The sequence below is a fragment of the Mustela nivalis genome, assembly GCF_964662115.1.
Source record: "Mustela nivalis genome assembly, chromosome: 3".
NCBI classification, from domain to species: Eukaryota; Metazoa; Chordata; class Mammalia; order Carnivora; family Mustelidae; genus Mustela; species Mustela nivalis.
In genome coordinates, this window is record NC_139022.1 from 81,578,553 (window position 1) to 81,591,488 (window position 12,936).

The 12,936-nt window shown below is 42.1% G+C and overlaps 1 protein-coding gene across 4 annotated transcripts in view; it reads right to left on the reverse strand.

Annotated features, from left to right (window-relative positions):
* Positions 1 to 12,936, reverse strand: part of ARHGEF28 (Rho guanine nucleotide exchange factor 28) — a 317,255-nt gene that overhangs the window by 251,591 nt on the left and 52,728 nt on the right. The window contains exon 1 of one of the 4 annotated variants that reach the window (XM_082724970.1): positions 9,402 to 9,555. The exons of the other annotated variants lie outside the window; for them this stretch is intronic. The gene's annotated coding sequence lies outside the window, so the exon portion shown is untranslated. Of the gene's footprint in view, positions 1 to 9,401; positions 9,556 to 12,936 lie in introns of those variants that run through there. 4 annotated transcript variants of the gene reach the window in all.

The window sequence follows — 12,936 nt, forward strand, 5'->3', positions numbered from 1 at the left end:
TCAGCTTTTTATACTTTGTCTTGATGATACATCTAAAAGAAACTACTATTTTAAAAAAATATATTTTACTTATTTATTTGACAGACAGAGATCACAAGTAGTCAGAGAGGCAGGCAGAGAGAGAGAGGAGGAATCAGGCTCCCTGCTAAGTAGAGAGTCTGATGCGGTGCTTGATCCCAGGACCATGGGATCATGACCTGAGCAGAAGGCAGAGGCTTTAACCCACTGAGCCACCCAGGTGCCCCCTAAAGAAACTACTTTTGATGAGAATACACACTTAATCTGAAGACCAGATTACTTCTTTAACAAAAAGTAATCTTGTAGGGGCATCTGGGTGGCTCAGTTGGCTAGGCATCTGACTTGGGCTCAGGTCATGATCCTGGGGTCCTGGGACCCAGCCCCACATTAGGCTCCTGGCTCAGCAGTCTCTTTCTCTCCACTTCCACTCCCCCTGCTTGTGTTGCCTCTCTGGCTGTCTCTCTCTCTCTGTCAAATAAATAAATAAAATCTTCACCCCCCCCCAAAAAAAAGGCATGATGAGCTAAAGATACCCGTTCCTTCTGTAAATATTAGAATCATAATATGACTATAGAATAATAATAGAAAAGGGACACCTTGGTGGCTCAGTCAGTTAAGCATCTGTCTTCACCTCAGGTCATGATCCCAGAGTCCTGGGATCCCAGAGTCCTGGGATCAAGTCCTACACTGGGCTCCCTGCTCAGCTGGGAGCCTGCTTTTCCTTCTCCCTTTAACCCCTACTCCTGCTTGGGCTATCAGTGGTACACGCTCTCGCTCTCTCACTCTCTCTCTTTCAAATGAATTTTTTAAATCTTGGAAAAAAAAGTAATGTTCTCTAGGAAAACCATTCAACCACAACCAATGGTAGGGCAGCTGCTTGGATAAGAAGCTTAAAAAGCACCATGAGTGAAATTTGTTCACCGTGTCATCCATAGAAAACATATGGTAATGAACTTGAAACTGAAAACCTGCGGAGTTCCTCAGTACATCAGTCATGATTAATTTTATAGGAGTAAGTAACACCTTCAAACTAGGAAAAAAAAAAAGAATTTCAAACATGGTCCAATCTTGGCAATTTCCGCCATGGGATGGGAAAGGATCATAAAAATCCATATACACCAAGTGAGGTATATTGGTTATACTGTAGCTAAGTACTTTTTAAAAATGTCAAACTTAAACATGTACTAAATAATTTTCTCTTTCTAAAATAGAAGACTCTGGTTTTTCTAAGAAAAGTGGATATTTATGACATGTCTTTGAAAACATTCATTTTTCCAAATAAATAGTCTGTTCCATCAAGAGGGGATAATATTTTAGTAAGTGAAAAATATCTCAAAGGAAATTCAGGATATGGATAGTTTATGCTATCATAACATTTTGAAAAAGAGTATTAGTACATGTTATCATTGCTTGGTGACTTTGTAATTAAAGCTTGCAACCTAATGAAGCCTTCACATCTACAGGCTTTAAATTCTTGGAAAAATAAAAAAGCTTTTGAATCTATATAAATCTTTCAAAACAAATGTTTCACAGGTTTTCTAGTTTAAAAATGTGACAAGACCTAAGTGATAGGAGGACTGAGTGACATCAGCGAAGATGGGAGTTTGCAGTCACTTTTTTTTTGTTTTTTGACAGGAGATCCCAAGTAGGCAGAGAGGCAGACAGAGAGAGAGGAGGTAGCAGGCTCCCTGCTAAGCAGAGAGCCTGACGTGGGGCTCGATCCCAGGACACTGGAATCATGACCTGAGCCAAAGGCAGAGGCTTTAACCCACTGAGTCACCCAAACGCCCCTGCAGTCACTTTTAACATTAGGAAACTTGTGTAATTAGTGGATGGGATTATTTGACAGACAGAGATCACAAGTAGGCAGAGAGGCAGGCAGAGAGAGAGAGGGGGAAGCAGGCTCCCCGCTGAGCAGAAAGCCTGATGCAGGTCTCTATCCCAGGACCCTGAGATCATGACCCAAGCTGAAGGCAGAGGCCTCAACCCACTGAGCCACCCAGGCGCCCCAAAACCCTAGCTTTTTAAGTGTAGCCAGCACTGTACTTGCATTTGAATATATGTATCATAAAGAGGTTATCTGGTTCAGCTATGACACTCATTAAATCCAATTTCAAAGTAAAAGTGCTTTGAACCAGACATTCAAACTGAAGGGTTACATGGTATTACTAAACCAACAAAAGAATCATCCATGTGTCTCATTACTTTCACTGACATGTATATCAGTGTTCTCAGTGAAAACATAAAGGGTTATGAGTTACACTTAACCTTCGTAGCCTTCTTATAAAAAAGATTTTATTTGTCAGAGAGGGTGAGAATGAGCACAAGCAAGGGGAATGGCAGGCAGAGGAGCCCGATGTGGGACTTGATAGGACTTGAGCAGTAGGCAGACAGGTCGGAGTGAGCCACCCAGGTGTCCCTAATCTTCATAGCTTTTTAAATTTGGGGTAGGTTTTAGAAAATATACTGTTGCAGTAGTACAATTTACAAATAAATATAATAAGGATACATGGAATTTTTTGGTTTTTGTTTCACTTAGGGTACATTTGGTGGATCTGCTCCTATTAAAAAAGCGTTTTGGGGCACCTGGGAGGCTCAGTGGGTTAAAGCCTCTGCCTTTGGCTCAAGTCATGATCTCTGGGTCCTGGGATTGAGCCCCGTATCGGGTTCTCTGCTCAGCAGGAAGCCTGCTTCCTCCTCTCTCTCTGCCTGCCTCTCTGCCTCCTCCTGATTTCTGTCAAATAAATATATAACATCTTAAAAAAAAAAAAAAGGCATTTCTCCCCACTTATCAGGCCATGAGTAGTCTTCCCAGTGGTTTCCATGCAGGCTTAGTAGACTAAGGAATGAATGGAGTGTGCCCAGTACGCCAGAGCTGGAGATGAGGTTTACCTAGCAGGAAGGCACATGGAAGTTGGACTGCAGGGTAGAAGGTGGCATCAAACCACTTTAAAGCTACCAAGGATCCAGTTTCACTACAGTTTTCATTATGTCATTATGATGCCAGCTACATCAAGTGACGGCTTCCAAGCAGCATTATACTATGATCTCAGACTAAAGGTTAACATCAAGGGCTAGACAACATGTCCTCTCTACTCTACCTTACATACTGAAGAACTCAGATTTCATTATCCTGCCTACTCTAATTTTTGCCATTTTCCATACCTCTAACAACCATTTTGAACAGCAAAGGTTTTGTTTTTGAAAGAAAAGACTTTTCACTCCTTTTAAAAATAAACTAAAACTGAAGTCCCCACAATTATCCTCCTTGGTCGCAAACCTAAAAATCGCTCTCAGCATTTCTTAGTTGAGCTGGAGAGAGAATAATTGGTGTCAAGTATATTATATGCTCAATAAAATATGTAACTTCAAACTGATTAGGTATAATTTTTCCAAAACTGATCCTTACAAGACCTGCACTCACTTGCATAGGTACATGACTAAACCATGCCTTGCCTCCCTTTACATCAAGTTTAAGTACAGAACCTGTTTGTATTTGCTACACAAGTATATAACTGCCCACGTTCTACACACACTAGCTGTTCACTACACAGATCTTAGGCTCTATACCTCATTTCCCAATGCTTGACTTCATCTGCAATTTCAAAAACTCTCAGACAAAAACAAACAAACAAACAAACAAAAAAAACCCTCTCAGACACAAGTAGGTCTTTTTTAGTTTTGGGGTTTTTTCCCCCCCGAAAACTTAAGGCCAAAGTATTTCCAGTCTTTCTGGCAGACACCAGAGAATGATTTGGGGTACACAGCCACCATTTTTAAGTTTAATTCCAAAACAGAGGGGGGTGATATCTTATGAAAAGAACATCAAGATACAAAATCTTCAGTATTTCAGACGTATTAGAAAGAATACCTAATAATCAGAATAATCATTTGCTAGTTACTTCTAATAAAAGTTACACCACTTAAAAGGTGAAAAGAATATTCCAAATTAAAAATAAAAGAAAATGTAACATTCAACTTACACAGAAAATAATCATTCTTGACTTTATGGAATTCTGGGTTTCTCCACATAAAACCCATGACTTTATCTTTGAATATGCCCCAAATCCTTGGCTTGTATACCTCTTACAAGACCTAATAACAAATAATGGTCAACTGTTTATTAATACTATCAGGAACTACATCTGGAAGGCTAACAATGTGGCTAAGGCAGGGTGCTACATGTTTTACAAACATCTCATAGAATCCTCACAGCAGCCCTGAGAGCAATGTACAGGGGTCTTACCTACCTGAAACTTTACAAATCTCTATAGTTACAAGGTTACACTGAAGCAAAAGTTACCTAAACTAAAAGTAATTGTTTGGTCAACTGACCACCTGGAAGATGAGGAGCTACTCCCTCCCACCTTCTCTTTTCACCACACTCACCCCTATTTAATGCTACTATCCCTTCTCCACACAGGCCTCCCAGTACTTCAGATGTTTTCTAGCTACTTATTTTGGTCTTGATGTGGTTACAGAACTCATAAATAAAAGACATATCAACCTAAGATAAAATTGGAAATCTTGGGGTTTTTTTAAGATGAAATAAGATTAGATAAAATGGAGGATAGTATTTTTGAGTATTGGGGAAACTCCTCAAATCATGAAACCATTAAGAAGTGAAAAAGGGATCATAATGAGATAAAGGCTTAAAGATAATCTCAGTATTGGGGCGCCTGGGTGGCTCAGTGGGTTAAAGCCTCTGCCTTCGGCTCAGGTCATGATCTCAGGGCCCTGGGATGGAGCCCCCACATCAGGTTCTCTGCTCGGCAGGGAGCCTGCTTCTCCCTCTCTCTCTGCCTGCTTGTGATCTCCGTCTGTCAAATAAATAAATAAATAAATGATAATCTCGGTATTAAAGGAAGAAGAGCACATCCTCCTCCCTATCCTATGAGAAAACAGACAAACTTCTTAAGTATTTCTGGTAGAAATAACTCTTTGGGGAGCCTGGGTGGCTTAGTCGGTTAAGGGGCAGACTCCTGATTGCAGCTCAGGTCATGATCTCAGGGTTGTGTGATCAAGCCCCACGTGGGGCTCCACTCTCAGAGCAGTGTCTACTTGAGTTTCTCTCTCTCCTTCACCCTCTGCCCCTCCCCCCTTCTCCTCCTCTCTCTAAAACAAATAAATCTTAAAAAGACCAAAAAAAAAAAAAAAAACCACCCCATACTAGTGCTTTGAAAAATCAAATGCGACAGCATAAATTTTGTCAGAAAATCTCACAACCCCCCACCACCCACCATCACTCTCTCCCTCTCTTCCCCTCCTCTCTCTCTCTCTCTCTCTCTCTCTCTCTCACACACACACACACACACACACACACACTTCACTTTACGTTCCTCCTAAGAGAAAGAATTAGAGGCTGAAAGCTGGACTTGTACAAGGTCACCCTGAGCATGACAGAGCAAAGAGTGAAGCTTCCTGCTTCAAGAGTCTGGACTGGTAACCACGATGCTCTGCTGTGTGCTAGCCACAGAAATCAAACACCACATTCTATAAACAATACTCATTTTCCTAATTCTGGTTTCATTTTCAAGAAAGTAGAACCCCAGGCCCATCTTTTTCCCACCACTGTTTCCCATAAGATCTTGGTCCCCATTTTTAAAAAGATTCACTTTACACACCTCACTGATACCTGCTCTCCCCCTGAAAGAGGACGTCCAGTGTTGCCATCTCCACTTTACAGGAGTTAAAAAAAAAAAAAAATCAGGCACCTGGGTGGCTCAGTCATTAAGTGTCTGCCTTTGGATTAGGTCATGATTCCAGGATCCCGGGATTGAGCCGCGCATCAGGCTGCCTGCTGCTCAGCAGGAAGCCTGCTTCTCCCTCTCCCACTGCCCCCTGCTCGTGTTCCCTCTCTCGCTGTGTCTCTCTCAGTCGAATAAATAAATAAAATCTGGAAGAAGAAAAAAAAAAAGCAGCTCAGTAAAATCGCACCACTTTGCCAAGATCAAGCCGCTGGAAGTGGCCAAACTGGGTGTGAATCCAGCCTGTGTAATGGGTCCAACCCAAACTCTGCTTAGCCTCAGCACAAGGGCCTTTTATAAGATAAATATGGTCTCAAAGATAGCAATCCGTTTGGCTGAAAAGTAGCAAACACCTGGTATGAGTAACATCTCAGGAAAGGCTGCCTATGAACACCAGCTCTGCTCTCTTCCAACAGTGTGACTCGGGCCCAGGACTTCAGCTCCCTGGGGCAGTCTCTCCTCTGTCAGCAGTAACGGTTAAGAGTGCCCATCTCGGAAGACTACTGAGAGGACTGAGATTTGACACAAACAACAGAAAATACTTAGTGGCTATCACAAGCACTCCAAGGCTAGCTGCAGTTATTACACTTAGATAAACAGATTTTTAAGCACTTGAATATTTCGAATGACTTCTAAATATCAGACTGATCAAAATGACTCAGCAGGCACGGAGGCCAGGCCCAGCTGAAAGAGGTCCACCCAGCTCAGCCTCACCCCAGCCCAGAGGAACCTCCCAGCATCAAGAATTCCGAATGGCATCATACCAGATAAGTCCGGGATTTTACAGAGCTGACTATTACCCCGAAGGTCGGAAAACTCAAAGGATGGAACTGTTAACTCCTGGGACAACTCTACTGCCATGTTGTTTGAAACCTTCACTTGGAAATGTTGATTCATGGCTCCGTAAACAAACCTAGGAGTGTAGAATTCTAACTGCATTTCACAGCTAGTCTGCTAACTGGAGAAGGAGGAAAGAACACATCAACGACAGGGAGATAACGCCAAGTCTAAGGAAAAGCGTCAGTCCTGGCACGACGGAAATGGGTAAGAAGAGAGCATCAGAGAAACAAGCCTGTTAAATACACAGTGCTAGCTACAGAAACCTGAGTTACACAGGGCTACGCCGCTTCAAGTGGGAGAAGAGAGCGCCGGCGAGTTAGAAGGGGAAATGGTGCAGCCTGAATGAGAGGACATTTAGGAAGTACAAAGAAGAGTGTGAGCTACCTGCTAACAAAACGTCCCACCAATGATGAGCCTGGGTATTACACGCAAATAATGAGTCATAGAACACTACATCAAAAAGGAATGACAAGGGGGTGCTTGGGTGGCTCAGTGGGTTAAAGTCTCTGCCTTTAGCTCAGGTCATGATCTCAGGGTCCTGGGATTGAGCCCCTCATTGGGCTCTCTGCTCAGCAGAGCCTGCTTCTCCCTCTCTCTCTGTCTACTTATGATCTCTCTCTCTGTGTCAAATAAATAAATAAAATTTTAAAAAAAAAGGAATGACATACTATATGCTGGCTAATTGATAAAGTAATTAAAAAAAAAAGTCCCACCAAAGCTGTCACACTCACTTGTATTTTGTAGGCTGTTTTTGCATATAAAGCCTTTTATAAATCAATTACGACAACCCCTTACCTATCTCGCTTATGCTAGTGATTTGTTGAGTGTATCCTTCATTCTCAACGCAAAGCTCTAGAACTCAGCATCCTGGGCAAGATACAACCCATGAAGGTGTCAATTCCCTCTCTGGCAATCTGAGATCCCTCGGCATTCTCCAAAAGTCAGTTTGCGGTCACCTACTCCATTGCCAAGCACCAGGGTAGCTGTCCTCGGAAAGATTAAAATATATAAAACACTACCCACCCCATCACTGACAAGTTCACAGTCTGGTTTGGGTGAGATCTACATCCATGAAAAGCTACAAGTTTTAAGAAGCAATAGCACTGAGGCGCCTGGGTGGCTTGGTGGGTTAAAGCCACTGCTTCAGCTCAGGTCATGATCTCAGGGTCCTGGGATCAAGCCCCGCATCGGGCTCTCTGCTCAGCAGGGAGCCTGCTTCCTCCTCTCTCTCTCTCTCTCTCTGCCTACTTGTGATCTTTGTCTGTCAAATAAATAAATAAAATCTTTAAAAAAAAAAAAAAGAAGCAATAGCACTGACCTGACAGAACGTGACAGTGTGGGGCAAGCATGAAGCGATAACTAAGTTAAAAATGGAATGGAGGGACGCCTGGGTGGCTCAGTTGGTTAAGCAGCTGCCTTTGGCTCAGGTCATGATCCCAGCGTCCTGGGATCGAGTCCCACATCCGGCTCCTTGCTTGGCAGGGAGCCTGCTTCTCCCTCTGCCTCTGCCTGCCACTCTGTCTGCCTGTGCTCACTCTCACAACTCTCTCTCTGACAAATAAATAAATAAAATCTTTAAATAAAATAAAAATAAAAATGGAATGGAGGTGGGGGAGGTGGAGGACTAGGTCGAAAAATAAGACACAGATGCATATTATACACTAAGGAGACAGAGAGGATGGATTAACAGGTTTGGAAGGAGGAAAGGTCATTGCCCCCGACTTTTATACATAATCCATTCTTAAAACACACCTAATCCATGACAAAAGAGAACAGACTTTCAGGGGCCATGGGTCCTTTGCCAGAGACTTAACAACACCAACTGCATGTTCCCTTTTGGTCAGAGTTTAACAAAATATATTCCAGCTTTTCCTACAGCCTGCTTTACTTTTTGCTTTTTCTGCCTAACAGCACACATGAACAGGTTTAGTGAGGACCTTACTGGTACTTGGACAAATGACCTTACCCAATTTTTCAGACCCTTGTTTCTCTGTCAGCTTCTCAGTTCTATTCTTTAATTTTCTGTTCATTTTTATAAAGCAAGGAAATATACTGACCCATGGACAACATGGCTTTGAACTGCTTGGGTCTATTTATAGATGGAGTTTTCTTCAATACATAGAGTCAGTACTGTAGGGGGTATAGCTCAGTGGTAGATTATTGGACTGCATAGAGTCAGTATTCTAAATTTATTTTCTCTGCCTTATTTTTTTCAACATTTTCTTTTCTCTAGCTTATGGTAGTGTAGGAATACAATATATATCCACATGATTTCACTTACATGGAATCTAAAGAAATAAAATTTAAAAAGACTCACAAACACAAAGAACAATAAATTGGTGGTTGCCAGAGGGGTGGAAGGAGAAGCAAAAGACGTGAAAGGAATTAACAAGTACGTGTTTCCAGCTATAGAACAAGTCATGGAGATGGAAAGTGTAGCTCAGATAATACAGTCGATATTATATTAATGCACCGTAATATAATACATATCCTATTAATATGTATATGGTAATCATATTAATGATTGCCACTTGTCATGGTAAGTACTGCATAATGTAGAGAACTGTTCAATCACCACGATGTACACCTGTAACTAACATTATGTGCTAAATCAACAATAAAGATTAAGACATTTTGAAACTGGCATAGCTAAATCAGTAGGCAATAAAACTAGCGGACATGTGTAAAACCTGGAGAAACTCTAGAATGACCACATAACATTTAGAATTATAACCTTAAAGCAAAGATTAAAGGAAAGGAGGCTTAGCCTTAAAAATAGGACTAGTCTTGGCACACCTGAGTGGTACAGTTGGTTGAGCCTCCAACTCTTGATTTCAGCTCAAGGCATGGATTCAGGGTTGTGACATCAAACCAAGCACTGGTCTCCCAGCTTAGCATGAAGTCTGCTTGGGATCTTCTCTTGCCCTCTCTGTCCCAACTGTTCCACACATGCGCTTTCTCTCCGAAGGAAGGAAGGAAGGAGAGAAGGAAGGAAAAGAGCAAGGGAAGGAGGGAAGAAAAAGAAAAAGAAATAGGACTAGTCTCTAATTGTTTAATTTAGTTCAGCCCATTTACTCAGAACTTCTTATCTGCTTCTTACCGGGTAAAGAAAACCATGCATCTCCCTTCAGGTACCTATCAATCTATTTGACAAGAAAGGGCTCACTGATGTGAAGTCAGTAAATAACCTAAGGAAAAGACAATACCAGGAGTCATATAATACTCCACAGGATCAGAATACAGAAATGATTCCTCTCAGAGGAACGGGCTGCCCAGTGAGAGAGGAAAATAAGACCACAAAATATGGGTAGGGTTCTAGGAGCACAGGGAGGTGGAAATACTCCCATCTGTCAGTAGCTGAGCTATCGGCACAACTCCCCAAGGAGATGGAGCCCAAGCTAAGCCTTTAAATCATTTTTCAGCTAAGGGTACTCCTATCCCAAAAGGCATTTAGAAAAGGGGCAGCTTCTCAGGTTCTCAAATGACAGGGCTGGTGGGATGGAGAAAAAAACAGGAGAGGAAATGGAACCACTACTGGCACTGAGCACCTGGGAACTGGGGATGTTCCATGTCCTATAATGCCAGGTCAAGCCTGCATAAAGAATCACCCCAGCCCAGATGGCAACAAAGATCTCCGTGGAGACTCACAGACATAGACAACAGACATTCACCAGGTCCACGATGAAATGGGAGGACATTTCAAGCACTAGAAATAACAGGCATCACCGCATTAAGTATAAAAGGGTTGTTCGGAGAAGAACGAACACCTCCAGGGCCACTGAAAGTCTATGGGGTGGTGGTGGAACAGAAGGATGGAAACCTGTTCAGTGTCCCAAGGATACACCTCACTAAGGAATGTGAACGTCAAGCCACTGAGTGGCTTTAAGTACAAGAAGGATGTGATCTGAATCGTGTTTTCAAGAAGCCACTGTGCCAGTAGATAGAGGAGGGATTCTACAGTCACACCACTGCTGTCATGGGCCTTGATTCCAGGACCCTAAATCATGAAATCAAGAGTCAGATACTTAAGCACCTGAGCCACCCAGGCAATCTGAAAATTGTTGTTATTCTGATTCAAATCCCGGTATACTCCTGTGCTTTGAACAAATGCTACCTACATAAGCTAGTAGTAGTCATTTTTATCACATAACAAAAAAGGACTTGTGCAATTTACCATTTACGATTCAAGATTAAAACAAAGTTCTTATAGGATAAATATTAAAACACTGCAATGATTTACAAAAAAAAAAAAAAAAAAAAGGAAAAAAAAAACCTTCAACAGTTTAAGTGTTTATTTAAAACATTATCCTGGGGCGCCTGGGTGGCTCAGTGGGTTAAGCCGCTGCCTTCGGCTCAGGTCATGATCTCAGGGTCCTGGGATCGAGTCCCGCATCGGGCTCTCTGCTCAGCAGGGGCCTGCTTCCTTCCCTTCCCCTCTCTCTGCCTGCCTCTCTACCTACTGTGATCTCTCTCTGTCAAATAAATAAATAAAAAATCTTAAAAAAAAAATAAAAAAAATAAAAAATAAAACATTATCCTGAACATTAATATGGGTATGGAGAAGTATAAGGTCCTTCCATCTAAAAATGTATAGAGACAAGTTCAAACACACAAACAGTTCAGCCACATTGAAAAGCTTAATAATGCAGTGAAATAATACATAATGCTGCAGCCTACAAAGAACTGTAGTGAAGTCAAGGAGAATTGGGATTCAGAAGAGGCCATTGTCTTTGGAAGTTACAAAATTACTGGCTGGCACTTCCAGTGAAACAAAAAGACTCCTAAAGAAGGCTTACATTTTAGGTCTGGGGTTTTGTGGAGTTTTGTTTTGTTTTGTTTTTTCTTTCTTTTCAGTTGGGACCTGTGGGTGCTTGCAAGGATGGGAAAAAGAAACCAGAGTATCAGAAGTGCCAGGGAGAACAGAGGCTGGCACTGGTTGCCAAGTGGGCGGGGATGTCCTAGAACAAGGACAGCCCTACGTAACTCAAGAATTGTCCCATATCCTTCTTGGCCATTTGGACAGATTTTTAATTTTGGTTCTAATGGCCTGGGTGTGCCTTTTCCTCAAAGAAGCTAGCCAGCTTCAAAACGTCTCCTCCAGGAAGGGCATTCCTCACAGGACAGTTCCTCCGTTCTAGACAACCATAAACTACCTCATCCTATCCCTGCTGTAATTGCCCAGGAATTAACCAATTTTTTCTATGTCTACCATTAAAATTCCTAGATATTTGTTTGAATTAGAAGTTACCCAACTCAAATTTTATATTACATATTAACATTCTTTTTCAATAGAAATGCCAGGCCCAGAGTACTTTAAAATTACTGTGGAAAAAAAGTCTTTTTTAAGATTTCATTTTTTTGTCAGAAAGAGAGAGTGAGCACAAGCAGGAGGAGCAGGAGGCAGAGGGAGAAACCAGGATCCCTGCTGAGCAAGGAGTCTGATGTGGGGCTCGAACCCAGGACCCTGGGATCATGACCTGAGCCATAACACAGATGCTTAACTGACTGAGCCACCCAGGTATCCTTGGGAAAAAAGTCCTAATATCTAATTCCATACAGATTCTGTTGGGGTAAAAGGTTTTACTTTTTCTCCCCAAGAGAAATAAGACAAAACAAAATTTAAAAATTAAAAAACATTTTCACCAGGAGAAACTGAAGAATAAGGCTCTGTGTACATACCTGCTACAGTCTAGCCCCCTAAAATTTATGTTGAAATCCTAACCACCCGGGGAATGGTATGAGTAGGTGGGGGCTTTGGGAAGTGCTTAGGTTAGGAGGGTGGAGCCCTCATAAATGGCACTGGTACCTTATGGAAAAAAAAAAAATCCCGACAACTCCCTAGCCCCTTCTGCCATGAGAACATGCAGTGAGAAGCCTCTGACCCAGAAGAGGGCCCTCCCGCAGCCCCTGCTACCACCCTCAACTTGAACTTCAGGCCTCCAGGCTATAAAAAATAAATTTTTCTTTGTAAGTTTATAAGCGACTCTGTCTGGGTATTTTGTTACAGCAGTCCAAACAGAGAAAGACAATGCCAAATATATGGTCAGGGCTTAATTGGTACTTCCCACATTAGGATTTCTCACCAATGAGGCTACATTTAGTTCATCTCGACTCCAACATACACCCATATGCACACACAAATGTGTAAGAAGAGACTTAGCTCTCATCTGCTAGTTCTCTGTGTTCAAATTCTCCTGGAGGTGTAAAGTCACTAACTGAGTAATATAATCCAGGTTCATAGGATAATAGACATGAGTATGAAGTCTCAATCTTCCCTACCAGTAGGCCAGACCTTGCTCCAGAACACTAACTAACTGATGGGATTATAGAA